Here is a 19,232-nt window from a genome sequence, read left to right on the forward strand (position 1 = left end):
ATTCGATCGTCAGTATCCGCATACCTATTTCAATCTCGTTTACCGGCAAGTCTCTTTACTAGTTCCGTAATACAAGATCCCGCAACTTACACTAAGTCACATTGCTTGCAAGGCTTGTGTGTGATGTTGTATTACCGAGTGGGCCCCGAGATACCTCTCCGTCACACGGAGTGACAAATCCCAGTCTTGATCCATACTAACTCAACTAACACCTTCGGAGATACCTGTAGAGCATATTTATAGTCACCCAGTTACGTTGCGACGTTTGATACACACAAAGTATTCCTCCGGTGTCAGTGAGTTATATGATCTCATGGTCATAGGAATAAATACTTGACACGCAGAAAACAGTAGCAACAAAATGACACGATCAACATGCTACGTCTATTAGTTTGGGTCTAGTCCATCACGTGATTCTCCCAATGACGTGATCCAGTCATCAAGCAACAACACCTTGTTCATAATCACAAGACACTGACTATCATCGATCAACTGGCTAGCCAACTAGAGGCATGCTAGGGACGGTGTTTTGTCTATGTATCCACACATGTAAATGAGTCTTCATTCAATACAATTATAGCATTGATAATAAACTATTATCTTGATACAGGAATTATAATAATAACTATACATTTATTATTGCCTCTAGGGCATAATTCCAACAATTCCGACCGATCTGGTCGAGGAGGCATTTTTGGATCATGCGCATAAAGGTTGCTCCTGCATTCTTCAAACCAAATGGCATAGTGATGTAGCAGAAGCACCCGAATGGGGTGATGAAGGTTGTTTTTAATTCATCGGGGCCATACAGACGGATCTGATGATAGCCCGAGTAGGCATCAAGAAATGAAAAACGCTCGCAACCCGTAGTCGAATCGACAATTTGATCGATGCGGGGGAGCGGAAAATGGTCTTTCGGGCAGACCTTATTGAGATGCTTGAAGTCGATGCACATTCGGAGCGACTTGTACTTCTTGGGCACCATGACAACATTGGTGAGCCACTCGGAGTGGTGTACCTCGCGAATGAAGTTGGCTGCTAAAAGCTTGGCCACCTCTTCTCCGATTGCCTTCCTCTTGTGCGCGGCGGACCGAAGCAGGCGTTCTCGGACAGGCCGAGCGGCAGGATCCACATGCAGTCAGTGCTCAGCCAACTCCCTGGGTACACCTGGCATGTCAGAGGGCTTCCGTGCGAAGATGTCCCAGTTCTCACGGAGGAATTGGATGAGCTCGACTTCCTATTTAGGATCAAGGGTGGTGGAGATGTTCGTCGGGGCAGCGGTGTCGTCCGTCGGGTGGATGTTGACCTTCTTCGTCTCTCCCGCCGACTGGAACGCAGACTCCGAAGCTGGCTTCTTCGAACGCATCAAGTCAGCGGGGTCGACTGTCTTCTTGTACTCGTCAAGCTCGAGGACAGCCATCTGCTGATCGGCGATCCTCGATCCCTGCTACAGACACTCCTCGGCCCGCTGCCGATTGCCTGTGATAGTGATCACACCTTTCGGGCCTGGCATCTTCAGCTTCAGGTACACGTAACATGGACGGGCCATGAAACGCGCATATGCCGGGCGGCCCAGAATCGCGTGGTACGCACTCTGGAAGTCCACCACCTCAAACGTCAGCTTTTCTTTGCGGAAGTTCTTGTCGGAGCCGAAGACGACGTCCAACGCGATCTGGCCGAGTGACTTGGCCTTTCGTCCAGGGACGACTCCATGGAACTGCATGCTGCTCTCGCTAAGTTTGGACATCGGAATGCCCATCCCCTTGAGGGTGTCGGCATACATGATGTTCAAGCCATTGCCGCCGTCCATGCGGACTTTGCGCAGTCGGACTCCTTCCACCACCGGGTCGACGACCAGAGCCTGCCTCCCTGGGGTGGGTACGTGTGCTGGATGATCTGACTGGTCAAAGGTGATCGCATTCTGAGACCATTTGAGAAACGTGGGGTTGGTCGGCGTGGCCATGTTCACCTCCCTGTTCACCAGCTTCAATCGACTCTTGCTCTCAACGTCAGCAAAAATCATCAGTGTTGCATGGACTTGGGGGAACGGATCCTCCTTGTCCTCCTCATCCTGTTCATTGCCCTTTTCACTCGGTTGCCCTTTGCCGAACCCCTGGATCAGGAGGCGACATTGCCGAGTGGTATGCTTTGGATATATGGCGTTGCCCTCTTCATCCATCTTCGTGTGAATCGGACATGGCTGGTCCAGGATGGGGTTGATGAACTGCTTCTTCTTGGGGGTGAATTGAGCCTTCCCCTTGCCTTTGAACTTGGCATTGGTAACACCTGCGGCTTCTGCCTGCGGAGTGGACGGAGCTTTTGCTTCTGCTTCCGAGTGTTATTCCCATCTCCATCGGCGACTGCTTTGTGCTTGCCGCTACGGATGCGGTCCTCTTCTTCGCCATTTGCATAGCGTGCTGCTATCTTCATCATCTTGCTCATGGAGATGTCGCCTGTTTGACCAAACTTTAGGTACAAATCCCTGTACCGCACGCCTGCCTTGAAGGCGCAGACTGCTTGGTGTTCTGTGACGTTCTCCACCGTGTGGTAGAGGGTCGTCCAACGCTGAATGAAATCGCGCAGGGGCTCATTCTGCTTGTGGACCCAGTGTTGGAGCTCCACGAGGCCAGCAGGGCGCTTGCACGTCCCTTCGAAGGTCCTGATGAAGACTCGGGCCAGATCTGCCCAGCTGTAGATGCTTGAAGGAGCCAACTGGTTCAGCCACACTCGTGCCGAGCCGTCGAGCATGAGAGAGAGATGTTTCATCGCGACGTGGTCATGCTCTCCTCCGATCTGGACCGCCACTCGGTAGTCGTCCAGCCAGGTTTCTGGCTTGGATTCTCTTGTAAACTTGCTGATCCCCGTCGCCAATCGGAAGTTGGGAGGGATGTCAGCCAAACGGATGGCTCGACTAAAACACTCGGGGCCAGAGACGATGGTCCTGCTTCCACTCGGACGGTCCATATCGAGACCATCACGGTGGGCTCGGCCCTTGTCGACCCTCCTCTGGGCGATATGCCCCCTCGCGTCGGGCCTCGAATCATAAGTGTCACCGACTGAGCGCCGATCATCATGATGCCGGGGCCCGTAGGGCCCACCCCGCGGAGGGGTGCGTGAGCGGCGTCGATCTTCGGGATTCATGGAACGGTTGCCTCCTCTGTGTCGCTGATGAGAACCGGGGATGTGAATAGATCGATGCGTGTTCGCGTGAACATAACTATTGTGAATCATGTTGTGCGACTGGGAGACCGCTGAATTTTGCTGCTGCGCCGTGTGCAGCACGACACGGATTTTCTCTATCCCTCTGCCAGCCTCTGAATCAGTCGGCTGGAGAGAATCGGCTATCTTGGCGGTGGCAGCCAGGTTGAGGACGGGCGTGCGATACACCTCCACATTGCTCCGCCGAGTGTGCCGACTGGCAGAACGGCGGGGGGTGACGGCGAGCGCCGGATGTTTCGCCGACCTCGTGCTCGTTCCGGCCAGATTGGCAGGGACTTTCATGGGAGTTGGCCATGTGCACTTCAGCCGTAGGCCCGCGACCCAAGTACTCGGAAGGAAACTCAGTCGGAACCGAGTCCGAGCGCTGGGACGGCGGGGCAAGCACAACCGACTCTAGGACCGCCACTTGTGAAGACGCGTTCTGGCGCGCCTGGGTGTGTTGCACCCAACGCTGGAGCCGTGGACAGCGGGACCGCTTGTTGCGGCGCGCAATGATGGCACAGGTCGACACCGGAGCCGATTGCTGGAGAAGAAGAATACTGCGGGCGCCGGCACCGAAGTGCGTAGCCCCGCGGCTGGGGAGCACCTCGACGTCGAGAGGGGCATCCCGGAGCCATGCTGAATCGTCGACGATGAAGGAGAGAGCACCGAAGAGGATCTCGTGACCCATGCTCAAATCTCCACCGGATGACATGATGAAAAGATGTAGTCGCAAACTCACCGGAAGTCGCTTAGACGCCTGCCCCAAGGTGGGCGCCAACTGTCGTGGGTATAAGCCTGACAGTGGATGTGTAGGGTACGAAAGGATGGGCAGAGTCTTAGCTATGGTGAGGTTGTATGAGTTCAGGCCCCTCTACGGTGGAGGTAATAGCCCTATGTCTCAGTGCTCTTGGAGCTTGTTGTCGAGTGGAATATGGATCACAGTGAATTGCTAATCCCTGCACCAGTGGGGAAGGGCGGCTTATATAGAGTGCTCTACCCTTCACAACGGTCCGGTGCACAGGGGTGGAGTAATGGTGAATAACTGCATACGTTACAAGTAGCGTATGTTTTAAATGCCAATAAATGTATATGGAAACGTATGACCGTTACCCTCCACGGGGGTTACGATGTACAGAGTGGAATACAGTCGGTAAGCTTGATATGCTCCGGATGCTCATCTCCGACTGGATGATGGAGGAATCGTCACCGACTAGATGATGGGAAGTCCTTAATTCAGTCGGAACTGACTAAGGGCCTTAACCTTTATGAAGGGTAGTCCTTGGATAGGCCCCATAGGGCAGGCCTATGACCCTACCCTAGGACTATAACCCCATCAACAGTAATTTGTTCGCCCACCGTAATATTTGCTATTTTGACAGAAGCCTCTAGTGAACACTATGGCCCCCGAGTCTACTTCACATCATATTTTCAGCTTTAGACTTTTACTTCGTTGCACTTTCCGCCTTCAGATCTCACTTTGCAATCAATCTTGAAGGGATTGACAACCCGTTTATAGCGTTGGGTGCAAGCTCTTTTGTGTTTGCGCAGGTACGATGGACTTGACGAGATTCTCCTACTGGATTGATATCTTGGTTCTCAAACTGAGGGAAATACTTACTGCTCCTGTGCTGCATCACCCTTTCCTCTTCAAGGGAAAAACCAACGCAAGCAAGTCTCTGTCAACGTGTCAATTTCTGGCGCTGTTGTTTGAGAAGTAGCAGGATGCAACTATTTTTTGCATCTAAGCTTGAACATGAGCACATGCTAGCCGATGGTGACAATAGGGCGCTTCCCAATCTCCCATAGTTTTATTCCTGAAACAACAACATAAATAGAGTAATGAAAAGACTGTAAACCTCAGACTGAACATGCAATTTAGCTAATGCTTACTCTTTGTTTGAATCCCTCAGAAAAATTCACCATCAATGGGCATGTCATCACAGCTCCAAAGGTACATGCTGACGATGGCATCCTGGGGCACATCAAAATTTAGAAGGCTATCAATCAGCTCATCCGTGCTGTCATCCAAAAGATATCTCATCCAAGGTTCAAAATTGACAGCATTATTGTCTATAACATGAGGCACCAAAGAGTTGTAGGTATTGTTCTTAAGGAGTGCAGATTCTGCTCCTTCAGCAAAGGTAGAAGTGGGAGCAATGGATGATATATCTACAGTCTTGGCGTCATGCTCCAGGCCCAAGTCAAGGGAACCAAAAGAGTTGCTTCCCTGGTCAGAGTATATATCCATAATAGGAGCTTCAATAGGGTGAGTAGAGTTATTTGCGGGAACAAATGGTTGGTTTGATGCGAAGCTAGCAGATCTTGTTGTTTTCTGTGTAAAGTTAGACTTGGCCTTCTTTCCATGGATCCTGCGTGCTTAAGCATCATAACCTCTTGCAGCTTTTTCAACACTATTAAAAGTACCGAGCCAGACATGGACATCCTTGGTAGGATGTGTGATTTCAACATACCCAAGGGGCGCTGACGGATACCCTGGAATTGGTTCTTTTTCTTCCTTATTTTTGGCATTTCTGAAGGACCATCAAAATCAGCAGTAGGCATGGTGCTTAAGTCATCTACCATGGAAGATGAATGGGAATGCTAAGAGGGACCAACACAAACAAATTTCTCTCACATATAGTAAATAATTGGTCATAAATTTCTAGGTAAAATATAACGATTGTAATGAACACTAAACCATGATGTGTCAAGTTCGAACGTATGCATAAGTCACCAGAAAATAGATCAAATAAAATAAAGATCAAAACTTAACAAAACCAAATCCAGGGTTTAGATAAACATATATCTTGTTATAAAACCTTGACATTATTCTGCAATTATTAATCTACAAATTGCAATATGAATGATGCAGAATCAAGGATTTGTTTCTTTAAGTCGGATTCAATGTTTAGCAGAATAACCATTTAGACTGATAAACTAACCAACCTGGAACAATCCTCACGCACACTTACAACCATCTGAGGAAACAATTCAAGAGAGGCCCGAACCTTTGGGGAAATAGCCTACCAACCAAACACAATAGTAAAATGGAACTAACCATTCACACACACTACAAGAAATATGCTCATATGTGATGTTTTTTAAAATGTCGTTAATGAATTCGTCATAAATCTATAACAATTTCATCCGAGATCGTCGTAAACCGTTTGAGGGGATCAAATCTACATATAAATTACGACGATGTGAGTCAAAACATCGTAACCGCATAAAATGAGATCGTCATAACTTTTACGACGATTGTAAAAATGTCGTAACATGTTCTAACTATGTTGACATGTCACTCGTGGGTCCATTATATCCCACCTGATCCTAGTTTGTGAAACAACCTACTATTCTATCATTCCGAAAATTCTCGAAAAATTCTCATAAATACTTTGGACTATATATTCCTCAAATATGTGAAAAGCCTCCTTTCCATAGTTCAAAAATAATTCAATATATTCATTTTCCTATTCTATTCAGAATAGCACTTTGTGAAGGAAGTGCTATTTCTATTTCTTTGATTACCCTCATATTGTTTGGGCACTCTTTCCTATCCAAGTCATTGCCTCATGAAAACTTTCGTAACGATTTGCCTAGTAAATCTTTCTCAGCAAATTTCCAAAGTTTGTGTTCAGCTAACAGCTTTGTGAAGGAAGTACTAGATAGGAATATCCTGATGAGTTGAATTTTTTTCCACATCATCTATGTGCCCAAAACGTAGCTCTCCATAAAATTTTAGCCACATCTAACAATTCATGTCAGCTCACCATCCAATCTTTGTTTTTGGTAATATTTTCATTTTGTGAAGCAACTATGTTTTATATTGCTTTATAGTTGATGACAAATTTATCACGGGATGATACTGACCATATAACCTCACTGCACCAAATTTTAGCTCATTTAATTCAGCCAGTTTCTCTCAATATTTTTCCCAATATTCTATTCAGTAGAGAGCATTGTGAAGGAAGTACAATTTTTGTTTATCCAAATTTTATGAATTTTTTACAGTACCTTAATGTGCCCAAATTATCATCCTCCTCCAAATTTAAGCTCAATCCAATCATCTATGTGAGCCCAGTTTTAATTACCATTTTCTGTCCAGATTGACACATTGTGAAGGAAGTGTCACTTTGGCATGTCCAAATGGTATAATTGTTATACAGTGCCTTCATATGCCCAAATTAACACCATACACCAAATTTCAGGTCAATCCATTCATTCATTTGATCCTAGCATCAACATCCATATTTCTGCACAATGTGTTACTTTGCAAAGCAAGTGCCACCTAGATTCATCCATTTGAGATAAAAATTTGCCAAGAGAGTCTCCTTAGTAGATGATCATCCTCAGCCAAAATTTAGGCCCATTGTCTATGTGAATTACCCGCACCGCTAATCAAACACTTGGATGCTAATTCATGTTTGTGCTTAGTTCAGTCTCCTCATGAGATTATTCTATTGTATTATCCTTGCTAACACCTATCGAGGGATTTTCCAACCCACCAGACATGACTATTCCACCTAGAACGCGTGGCAATGCAACGGTTAGGCGGTGACCATGCGACTGGCATGCAAGTTCACGCACTCTGGAGTTGAGGCCCTCGCCACCATGCAAACCTCGACGTCAAGGCACCACACCATGTATTTCTGATTAAATAGATACTTATATACCTACAAATGATTTTTGGGAAAAATAAAGAGCAAACTATAATGCAGCTGCAGTTCAAATTTGACCCGCTTCCAGCTGAATCGACATAAATTTGTCTTTTTCACGAGAGGTGGATAAAATCTATTAACACCCAACCATTTTGTCAATTGTACATTAGATATGGACTAGTATTTTATAAAAATGATTTGGTCCAATTTTAAAACAAATATATGGTAGGTCCTTCACAAAACAACTCATTATGATCACTTGAAAAATGGAAAATAAATTTTCCATACAAGGAAAATGAAAACTTCCTTAATCAACATTGTTTGCCATTCCGATATGCACCCTTGTGCATAATATTATATCATTTCAACAAACTATGTCATGAATGTGGCTATAAGATTGATCATTTGGCTTGAAAGTCATGAGTCTTCACACATGATAGCTCATTTCTAAGAACACTTGTTTAAAATAATTGTCGTATTACAAGTTTATTATTTTTTCCTGGTAACTTTGTCACATATAATGACACAATGCAATGGTTTTCCATTTTTTTGAATTTGTTTTGAATTTTCCATGGCCATTTCAAAACGCGGTCAAAATAGCGGGTATGACCGTTCATACCTAGTGGTTGAATCTTGGAAATGTTTTGATGTTTCTATGATTAAATAGATACTTGTGTACCTATAAATTGTTTTTAGCAAAAATATAGAGCAAACTATAATGTAGATGCAGTTTAAATTTGACCCGCTTTCAGCTGATTGAACGAAAATTTGTCTTTTTTAGGAGAGATCGATAAAAGCCTTTAACACCCAACCATTTTTTCAATTATACATTAAATATGGCCTAGTATTTTAGAAAAATGATTTGGTCCAATTTTGAAACAAATATATGGTAGGTCCTTCACAAAAAAGTTCATTTTGGACACTTGAAAAATGGAAAATGATTTTTACATACCAGGAAAATGAAAACTTCCATAATCAATATTGTTTGTCATTCCAATATGCATCCTTGTGCATAATATTATATCATTTCAACAAACTATGTCATTAATGTGGCCATAATATTGATAATTTGGCTTGAAAGCCATGGATCTTCACACATGATAGCTCATTTTTAAGAACACTTTTTTAAAATAATTGTCGTATTACAAGTTTATTATTTTTCCTGGCAACTCTGTCACATATAATGACACAATGCAAAGGTTTTCCATGTTTTGATTTTTTTTGAATTTTTCATGGCCATTTCAAAATGCGGTCAAAACAGCGGGTATGACCGTTCCTACCTAGTGGTTGAATCTTGAAAATATTTTGATGTTTCTCTGATTAAGTAGATACTTGTGTACCTAGAAATGATTTTTCGGAAAAATAATGATCAAACTATAATATAGCTGCAGTTCAAATTTGAGACGCTTCCAGCTGATTCAACGAAAATTTGTCTTTTCCACGAGAGTCGATAATATAGCTACAGTAACCTATGTAATTAACTTTTCAAAATTTGTATGGTGCACTTTTGCAAAATGTTTTTGATAGATGCTTCATAAAATTCCTCTATTTTTAGTACTTGAAAATTATTTTAAATCATTGATTTTTTGAAGGGAAATTTGAAGATTTGCCACAAGTTTGTTTACACTTTGAGGATTTACCCCTGTTTTTCTTGTTACTAATAGTTAGCCACGCCTTTCTGAGAGTCTTAATGATTTTCCCCTTATGGACGACATGGAAATATAACACAAAATCAGTGACCAAACTGCCCGAGCCCAAATTAGCTAGCTTCATGTTTGACCGTTCCCGTTTATCAGTTCGTTCGTATCCCGGCTGCTCGTCATGGCTCGCAGCAGTGTCTCTTGTTGTTGTGGCTCGTGAACCCGCCTTGTTGTGCTGACCACTCCGCTCCAGACCAAGAAGGCCGAGGTCGACGGCCAAAATAGGTAAGGCATCGTGGTTAATTCATGTGCCAGGCGCAAGCATCCGTCGTCGTCAACCGACGGCGTGCTCACGTAGTCGGGTTGGTGCCCGGTGGTCTTCGCGTCGCCGACCCACTGGACCGCCTTGCCAAGTGGACAGACGATGACGATCACCCCTGCTCTTGGCTGGGCGTCAACTGTGACACGTGCATGGGCTGCATGACCTCACTCTCGCTGCTCGCCGCGTTGCTCCCTGGCCGCCTCCTCCCCTGCAACAACCTGTTAGGATCGGCTATATCCCCTGCCTCCGCTCTCGTCCTCACATCTTGACTTGTCTAAACGACAACGAGCGAGCACGCGGAGACGCATCCGTCTGCTTCTCTTTTGGAAGAGACGAGGATGACCTTGGGTACCATGACGAGCTTTTTAGACATATTCCAGTGGGTCCCTACCTCCGGGGACAAATCATCACCAAACTGAAAAAGATATCGCGAATAATCGATGACAAGGAAAACGAAGGCAAATCCTCAAAGTGCAAACAAACATGTGGCAAATCCTCAAATTCCCTTTTTTGAACCACTGAGAAATCTTTCCACAGATCGATGACATGGCGTCCATCCATCCATCCATCCATATCTCCAACCCACATCCATCCATCCATCCATCTACAGAAGAAAAAAAACCCACCCGGAGCCCAAACCCTAGCTCACACCCCCCATCGCACCTTCCTCCCAGATCCGGCGCCGCCGCACGTTCTCCTCTCCTCCTCCTCCCAGATCCCGAGCCTCTCCAGGCCGCCCGCGCTCGCCGACGCGGCCGCCTCACCGTGCTCTCTCCGTCCCCACCCACCCGCCTCCCAATCCCGATCTCTCTCGCCCCGCTCATGCATGAGAGGTCGTCGGGGCCATCGCTAGTCGCCGCCACGCGCCTCCGCTCCGCCTCCTTGGTCCTGCTGCTCCTGGCGCTGTCCCTGCTCACCGGGTGAGCACGCTTCTGGTGGTTCCGCGAGGACGACGAGGGGTGCTCCCTCATGGGGTTCAGGGGCGACGACTCGCCGGCCATCGGAGGCAGCGTCCCCGTCGGCGGGCGCCGTGGCCTCACGCCGCCTCCGGCTACGGCGCCGGTGGTATCTCAGAGGCGGTGCGGGCCAGCCTCGACACCGACGAGCTCATGGTGCTCATGCACGGCTCAGGGGCACGCCGAGTGGAGGAGGGGGAGGGGAGGGGTGGGGGATTTGGTTTGTGATTTTTGGATTTTCGGTCCGAGCGGCGATGGGGTTGCTGTCGCGGTCGGAGGAGGTGGCGGTGCTGGTCAGGCTCAAGGTGGCGGCGGGGCCGATCACGCGCGAGATCCCGCCTGAGATGCACTGAGCCTTCGCCTACGAGATGCTCCAGCGGGTCTCCTGCAGCTTGGCGCTCGGATCCGAGCTCCGCAATGCCGTAAGCGCTCCTTCTCCTCCCTTTCCCCCCTTCAACCTGAGATCCCCTCCGATCCCTGGAATCCCTGAGGCACTCACGGCCGCTGATTTTGACCCTTCCTGCAGGTGTGCGTCTTGTACCTCATGCAAGGTCTGGTTCTGATTCCACCGTGGATTCGATTCCTTGGTGCTCGTTTGGGGATCCGATCCGGTCTGGTCTCTTTTCTCCTCTCCTCTTGCTTGGATTCGATTGGATTGACCACCATTACTATGTATGTAGATCTTGCTAGAGATTTTCGCATCTACTGCTGCTAGTTGGATTCGTAGCTGTATTGCACATACTACTACTACTATCGATTGATCGATTACAAGTTCCTTTGGTTCTTTGTTAGCGCTACTAGTATTACTCCTACCATATACCAGTGTTAATATATTGAGATTGATTCTGGTAGTGTTGGGTAGCCAGTAGAACTTTTATGATGTAATTTAAAAGGGTACTGTGTGACTAGACTGAAGAAATTGTGTTGACAAATTCTCCTGCACCACCTTATTTTTTCACTAGACTGAAGAAACTTGACTGCAGATGCACCAGTTGCTCATTTTTAAATACTCCTAGTGTTAAAATGGCCATGTTGTATAAAATTCATCTGGATATGTGTTGAAAAATCAGTTAAATTGTCTTCACAGAAACTTTACTGGAAGGAATGAAAAATTCAGTTCAGTTAAGTTTCAGTAAACTTTACTGAAACTTTACTGACTAATCTACAACTATTTGCACGATATGTCTAATTATCATTCCTTCCAGCGACAAGCAAACGTATGATACCTAGACTTCGAGTATTTCCTATACATTTGATATTAGAGTTGTGACAGACTTTTCAATATCATGTCTAATAGGGTTTGCAAGCATTCTTTCATTGATCTGTAGTAAGAACTTGCTGACTGCTCCCACGGTGAACAACGTAACCTCTGCCATATGCTTCCACTAGATTAGGTAATTTATCTATTTAGGTTGTGCTTGGAAATTTTGTTAGACTGAAACATCCCAATTGTAGCTATATACTTCTAGAATATACTTCGTGAATTATTTTTCTGTCCTAATGGACTCATTCTATGCATGTTCTACTAGACATTTGCAGGTACAATGTCGTTCAAAACATTTTGAGCCTGTGTGAACATAATATTCAATTGATAGCCTAAATTTCATAATAATTCATGTCATCTTGTGACCCGTTCATTTGGGACACAATCAGTTGTAAACTCTGAAGCTGAACGAATTTGTTCACTGTAGAGTTTCTGTCGATCTGCGTCACGGATCCCGCCAAGATGGGCACGGGCGTCCAGTCTTACATCTCCTACCGTGTCATCACCAAGGTCATCCGGGTCGTTCTATGTTCCAAGTCCTGGATCAGTCGGTTACCTCGATGTGGTCCAGATTCAGTGGTTTTTAGTGTGGTACTGTTTGAATTGATGATTTTTCTTATGTCCATCGGGTGATGTCAGTTCCTAGAGAAAATTTTGCCCTCTATTAGGTGTCAGTCAGCCTGGAACAACGGAACTCAATTTATGGACACTCATTTCTTAATTTAGATCCAACATTGCAAACTAGTAAGAGTCCAGTAATTAATGAACACAGTGGTGTGCACACTCTTATGGCTTTTGAGTAGGATCCTTAAAGCATTTAAAAAGATTTTCTCTAATTGGTAGAGCTAAATATGATGGAAGAAAACTGCATGGCATTGTATAGTTCTGAACGTTGAGTAGCTAGGACACTGTGTCCTTAGACCACACAAAACAGGAGTCAATGACAGAAAGGAAGAGGACTCCTTGTAAAATATGGTGCATATTATTATGTGTTCTGATTAGTCGATGTCTAGTTGCTATGGAAAATAGTTGGTATCTTTGAATTGATCTGTGAATTAATGGATTAACGGTCTGCTAGCATATATGTTTGTCCACCCTTGTGTGTTTCTTCTCTGTTTATTATCTTATACATGGTCTGCTAGCATATATGTTTGCTTCTAGTTCTATGGGTGCGTAGAGAGGTCGGTATTAGTTCATGAGGGTGCAAGTTTGTGCCAGGTCTTATAGCAGTATTAGATATAATGTGTTTCAAATTCAGTTACATGACTGCTACTAAGGCCGTAGTGCCCGGGGTATGGACTATGGTCTACTGTAGGCCTTATGCTTCGGTTAAGTGGAGTATGGTCTATGCGACTTATATCGATTTTAGGTCAGCATAGCCATAGGAAGGTTTCTGTATGGATACAGTAGCATTGTTGTGTATTTTTTTTATTTGTCTCTCCGTCTTTTGTTTTTTTGGGAGCTCTTAATTTCTCCATCAAAGGAGTGACTAGAACATCTATTTTGGGAGCTATGACCTTTAGATTTACGTTTACCACAGGTTCTACGACGTGGAGACGCTGGCCGGCGTGGCGTGGTCCCTGGTGCCCCTCGTCGCGGCGAACGCCACCCTCCAGGCGAACGGCACGACGCATGCTGGCGGCGGCGAGCGCCGCCCTGCAGGCGGACAGCACAGTGCGTGCGGTTGCCCAGTGCCCCCCATGGAACATCACGGTGGCGGAGTGCGCGCTGTGCTTGTACAACTCGGTGCAGGACTTTGTCACACCGGTGAGTAGGTAAGCTGATAGTTTTTTGTTACACTCTTTTGTCAGGATAGTAGTAATAGTTTTTTGAGGTGTTAAACCCATCATTCATGCATTGCAACTAAGAAATCCTTTACTCCTTTCTTTAGCTCTAGCAGTTTGATCATGTCACAAAAAGGACCCAAAATGTCTGCCTGCCCCTGCATGAAATTCTGAAAACAGAACACTGCATACATACATAATCTGAAGGAATTGCGAATCTAAGCCTTGATCAGCTGCTGCTTTTCTATTACAGTGATCTATCCCAGTATCCAGTGTTCAACTTGCCTGCCACGCAACAAACTCAAGATATGAGCTCTTACATATGTATACTGTGTTAACAAAAAAACCATAATAAAATTCGCTCTCATCATACGCACAACTTCTTTGATCAATTAACCATTTGAGGGAGGGATATTGGTGGAATAAATTACTATAAAATGCTTGATTTATTTTTTGGTCAGTATGACCTGGCTAATCATAGTTTGATAATGTCTTACTATTGCAGCTTTGCAAGTTCATAGACCCCATATCTCACTAATTAACTATTTTGCAAGTAGGAGGGTGATATGTTACTCTGAAATACTTGCTTTTTTTTTCTCTGCAATTGGCTTAGCATCCTAAATTATTATGCATTTTTTGGTATCCTGCTAGCAAATGATTATTAGCACAACTGAGTTCCAGATTTGTTTTAGGGGATACAGTTTTAGACCTTTGTGTTCTGTTTGCCGTTGTTGGGTGCTGACCTTTGGATTGCCAGATGTTCCAAGTTGAGTTTTCACTAGAATTGTTGTTGGCTGTTAGTATAGCAATGCAAGCTATTCAGTAATGTTAAACCTGCTGATTATTAGCCATCTCTTGTTCATTAGTCGAATAAATTACTGTAAAATGCTTCCTCTCAGGGTTGGTTCTCACTTAGCTTTTCGTTTCCTCTCGCGGCAGCAGCAGCAGATGGTCTCTACAACAATGAAGATCTTTGTAAATTCTGTTATTTAAATACCTGTAGTGTTAGTTCATACTTTTTTTTAAAATTCTGTTATTTAAATACCTGCAGTGTTAGTTCACATCTTATTCTTATATTTTGTACAGGTGAAGTACAAAGCCAAGTGTGAAGATATATATGAAGCGTATCAACAAAGAGTAGCATATCTATTGTAATAGAAGGCAGTAGTAGGCATATGTGGGTTGTGGTGCAGTAGGCATGTGTGGGTTGTGGTGTACTGTAAAGATTGTAATAGACAAATCTAATGTTGGTTTGGACGAATTTCATTTGCTCCCTTTGAAATATTGATTGTGAATGTGATTTGAATACCTATGAAATGGCAACTTAGGGGACCAAGTTATGATATTTATTTGAAAAAAATTAAAATTTCTAACGTGTGGGGCTAATTTTGAGATCAACATGACATGTGGGACCAGTACAAATATAAAATGGACAAAAAATAAAATCAATAGAAAGTAAAAGCCCATAAACCAAAATTTGAAAAAAATACTAGAAGTGGTTGTAAATAGGCCAAGGCCCAAAAACAAGTCCAATAAGGAAAAGCCCAAAAAAATTAAAACCAGCCCATGTGATCAATTGAAATGGGTTGGGCTGATTTCAACTATGATGTTTTGATTTCGTCATAATTTTGCCACGTAGGATTGCCACGTAGGACTGGGTTATATTGGCAACGATGATTTAGGATCGTCGTAAAGGTTACGACGATCCAGGAATCGTCGTAGAAGTTACGACGATTTCGATCAAAACGTCGGTGCTGTTCATTTCTGACGCTCCGTTTTCGACGCTTGGTTTTTCGTCATGAGATCGTCGTAAACTAAAAACCGTAACGACGTAGCGACGAAAATATAGCGTCGTGTATTAGCATATTCCTTGTAGTGACATATCACTCCATGATAGCACCTTCAATCCAAAATCTCTAAGCAAACAGTACTAACACGGCCCAAACATAGCCTTCCAAACAACAAGCCCTGCACAATTTCTCATCCTGCACATCGAACGACCAAACCATTTTCGACTACTCACACAATCTCCTATCTTCTACTACCTCCATCATGGTTTACTAGTCCTTCTTTTACTTTTGGGTCATATTTTGGACCATGAATAACTAATAAAATATAAGTTAAACATAGCGAAAATAACATCAAAACTACACTCAAAAAAGAATCCAACAATATAACTTTCCATGACATGCATTAACATTTTACTAGTTAATTATGTGTTCATACTTTGACCTAAAATTCGACAGAGACTACTAAACCAAGATGGGGTTAATACAACAGTTAACCGCTAAAGGTAATGACACCCATATTAAAAACTAGTCCAACCTACCCCTAGGCCGATACCTTGGGAGAGGGATCTATTAAAAACTAGTGCAAGCTACACGGGGCCGATACCGTGAGAGAGGGACTCATCACTGACATCCTTTTGAGCCAACTTACCGCGCACTAGCTCCATGTTAGAGTCCACGGATTCGGCCTCAAAGTCCTCCTCATCGTTGTCCATCCCGAGTCCCCTGCTCCGGCCATGCCCAGTGAAGCATCGGTATCCGCGACTGCGCCGCACAGGCTTGTTCTTCTCGGGAAACACCATCACCTCCATCACCTTCTGCGTTACCGCGGAAATCTTGTCGTTCTCAAGGGGCACTATACCGCACATGATGGCCGCCGGTACCTCGTTGTAGTCGTCGTCGAGGGGAGAGGCCTCACCGGAATTGGTAAATGGGAGAAGGTTTTAATTAAGCAGAGCAGAAGGTGTGGGTCAGTAAATGGGTGTGAGGCCACTCCTTATATACACGGTGGTCGTGTGACGGTGCGAGAGGGCATGTGATGGGGACCATGCACCAGCGAATGGCCCCACTGTTGAAGGAAGGCACGAGGCAGGGTCCAAAAGCTAGCATTTCTACTTAGGGGAATTTTACGCTCATGTCCCTTGGGAGAAGTGTTATTTCTTATATTTCCCTAGAGATTTAATGGATTGATGTATGTTTGACTTTCTCTCTTTGAAGGCAAGCCAACATATATTGCTCAACATTGTTGTACTACACACATGTAGTACGAGTCTAATACTATTGTCATACACTCTTTGATCTGGTTTGTTGGATAGGTTCATCCAACTGGACGTTTAAGCAAAAAATCTTCCCATAAATGATCGTGTGAAATGCTAAAATCTTTGTAAATCACTTACACCTAGATAGGACAATTATTAGCTCAAGATTATACTACACAACTTTAGTATGACTATACTACTACGGTTGTACTTCCCGGTTCAACAATATTGAATGGGATTCATCCAACTAAATGTTTAACTGATATCTTCTCATAAATTATGCTATTTTGTTTTAAGATCTTTGCAAATAACTCATAGCTAGTTACTTCATTTATTAGTTCAAGACTGTACTATGCAATGTAGTATAATTGTACTACTACCGCTGTACACTCTGAGTTCGAGTTTATTGGATGGGTTCATCCTACCAAATGTTTAACCAATAATATTTTCATAAATGATTGTGTGTAATGCTAGGATCTTTGCAAATCACTCATAGCTAGTTATATCATTAATTATCTCAAGATTATACTGCATGCATGTAGTATGACTACTATTGGTGTAGTCTCTTCGTCAGGTATATTGGACAGGCTCATCCAACCGAACATTTAAGAAAAATCCTCTCATAAATGATTATGTGTAATGCTAATATCTTTGCAAATCACTCATAGATAATTATGCCATTTATTAGCTCAAGATTATACTACACACCTATAGTATGACTGCACTACTACTCTCGTATACTCTCTCTGAATGGGTTTATTGAACGGGTTCATCCAACCAACTCTTTAACCAAACATTTTCCCATAAATGATTGTGTGTAATGTTAAAATATTTGGAAATCACTCATAGCTAGTTTATGCCATTTATTACATCAAGATTGTACTACACACCTCTAAGTATGTCTCTATTGTTGTCGTAAGACGGGTTCATCCAACTAAAATTTTGAGAAAAATCTACTAATAAATGATTGTATGTAACTTTAGGATTATTGTAAAGTCACTCGTAGAAATTTACTGTGTTGTTCTCAAATAGAAATACAACTACTCCAATTGAGTTCCTAGCATGTACATTATATGCAATCATTAACATTGTTATACAATAGTTATATGAATTATAAGTTAGCGTTCTAACTTTCTCATCACATTGTTGATCTAACCATGTATATGGAGGTCTAACATATGTTTAAAAAAGAAACATGACATGGACCTTGTATCTTACTTAATATTCAGCCAATATCCCTTTTTAAATGACTACGCAACTCTTATGATCCTTGTAAATCATACATATCTACTTGCCCCAATTGACATACCATCAAGTATGTACAATCATTAGCATTATTATACAGTTACTTTATGAATTCAGATGAACATTAAAAAATCATAATGTGTTCATAATCTAACCATGTATATAGAGAAAACGTAAACTAAGATGGAAACGTTATTCATGACTTTGTGTCTCTTACTTACACCGAGAAGAAGTAACATGGCAACGTACGATCGTAAACCGCATGAAACGAGGAAAATAAGAGCCTAAACCCCTTTAAAATAGAAAACATCTCTTGCGGGGAATCTTATATGGTATGGTGTTGTCTATAGCGCCAAGGGAGGAGCTATGCTTACACTAAGCGATGGGCCTATTGTGGTTCACTACAATATGCTATGTGTTGTGCATGGACGGCACGCCCAGACGTGGCCAGGAGGTTGGGTCCCAGCTCCGCCTCAGGCTGTGATCTAAGAATATATTGAAAGCTTTAACAACATAAGCAAATATTTAACCTCGTCAAAAAATTAACCATAGGTAGTTTTAAACTTTTGTGTCCTACCTAAAAATGAAAAATGTGATTCTACACTATCTTCTATAAGACGAGGAATAAAGGTAATTTTAATACATGGATTAAAACCAGTTTCAGCGATTTGGGACCAATACCTTTAGAAAGGGACATCTTGACGGCGGTGAATGGATTGATCTTGATGACCTCACATCATCATCCTCCTAAGCCATCCCACCATGATCAAGATCCAAGTCGGAGTCCCTGATATCGACCTCGAACTCCTCAACATCCATGTCATCGTTTTCCACTCCCAGCCCAATCCCAAATTCGTCGAGCCCTGTGAAGCGTTGGTTGTCACCGCCGCCACCACTCGGAGCTTCGTGCTCTTGGGAAACATCATTGTCTGAATTACCCTCCCTGTCACCATGGGCCTCTTGAGGTTCCCCAGGATTGCTTCACCGCACCTGGCCGTTAGTGCCTCGCCATAGTCTTTGGGGGTAGTAGCATCGCGTGAGTTCGTAAATGGGCAGACTTTTACATGAAGCAGTGGAGCGGGTGTGTAGGTTGGTAGGTTGGAGACGAAGATAATC

General features: G+C 43.8%; 1 pseudogene; it reads right to left on the reverse strand.

Annotated features, from left to right (window-relative positions):
- Positions 1 to 5,107: 5,107 nt before the first annotated feature.
- Positions 5,108 to 18,828, reverse strand: LOC123404212 (annotated as a pseudogene).
- Positions 18,829 to 19,232: the final 404 nt, after the last annotated feature.

Source organism: Hordeum vulgare, chromosome 6H (genome assembly GCF_904849725.1).
Source record: "Hordeum vulgare subsp. vulgare chromosome 6H, MorexV3_pseudomolecules_assembly, whole genome shotgun sequence".
In the NCBI taxonomy this organism is placed as follows: domain Eukaryota; kingdom Viridiplantae; phylum Streptophyta; class Magnoliopsida; order Poales; family Poaceae; genus Hordeum; species Hordeum vulgare.